Genomic DNA, 1,124 nt, shown 5'->3' with positions numbered 1-1,124 from the left:
ACAATTGTAAATCTAAAGCATTTCTATTCATTTTAAGGTCAAAATTGTCCAACAATCAAATCATTTACAAATTAGTTTATTATTAGTAATCACTCACAATATTAGGATATCATGGCACCCACCAATCAATTAAGACAGAAAATAAGTTTATATGTAATTTTTTTTCTGCAGGACTTTCTAACATAAGATAATAAAGGGTTAACCGTCGTTAGGGTTTAAATGACTGTTACTAAAATAAGGACATTGATTTATTGAAATTGCCAGTGCATGATGATGCAATTACATGGATATGTCTCCACAATGGAGTACAGAATACAGAATAACGAGAGTGATACTGATCCTTTCTATTCATATACTAATTTATTCCTGCAGTATACATATATGAATATCAAAGGCGAACGTAAATAGTTTCATGGAGACCCAGTTGTAGATTCAGGTTCTGTCGGAGTAGGAGTAGAACAACATGGGCAGCAGGACCCTGGAGGTGGAGGCGAGCAGCATAGACAAGCTGGACATATTGGTCCTCGGAGACCTACACGCACACACACGCGCGCGCAAGATCAATAAGAAATCAAGTGTTGGTAATGAACAAAAAATGAATTCGAGAGAGAGCTGCGTTTAAGTAAATAATCACCTCGATGATTCAAACGGCCTGCGTCAGCTGATGGCAATATCGGAGACAGTACCATAGCAAAGATGAAGAGAGTCACCATAATAGACTTGAGAGAGTTACCTGCCATTTTTGCCTTAGTTATTGCTTACTGGTTGAATGAATAGATATGGTGTACATGATCTAGCCCTAAGCATGTGTTTATATAGGCTTGAGGATCCTGGACCACAGCATGCATGTCAAAAATGGTTGCGCGAAAGCTTGTTTGAACAGCAAGTTTGGTTTCCCATTCTAGCTTATTATTTATTATTTTGGCAACTTGAAGGCAGCTCAATCACTTACGTCCAGTAGTATTCTAGTTGAAGTAGATTTCTATATTGGGTGCTGTGGCGTTTTGTAACAAGCCACACCTTGATGGCTTCATTTTATACTAATTAAAACAATGTTTGTTAGTATTTTTTAAAAAATTGAAATTTTTACGATTATTTTTGGAGTGTAAGTACAGATCACAAGA

At 36.6% G+C, this 1,124-nt stretch overlaps 1 long non-coding RNA gene across 1 annotated transcript; it reads right to left on the bottom strand.

Moving 5' to 3' along the window:
* Positions 1 to 208: 208 nt before the first annotated feature.
* Positions 209 to 858, bottom strand: LOC118037916 (uncharacterized). The gene is made up of 2 exons (XR_004685684.2): positions 635 to 858; positions 209 to 532 (listed from the first exon to the last, which is right to left on the bottom strand). It is a non-coding gene; the product is annotated as an uncharacterized lncRNA (long non-coding RNA).
* Between the last annotated feature and the right edge of the window lie 266 nt (positions 859 to 1,124).

Source organism: Populus alba, chromosome 3, assembly GCF_005239225.2.
Source record: "Populus alba chromosome 3, ASM523922v2, whole genome shotgun sequence".
NCBI classification, from domain to species: Eukaryota; Viridiplantae; Streptophyta; class Magnoliopsida; order Malpighiales; family Salicaceae; genus Populus; species Populus alba.
The sequence above is the reverse complement of the archived record's forward strand: the minus strand, read 5'-3'. Positions and strand labels throughout refer to the sequence as shown.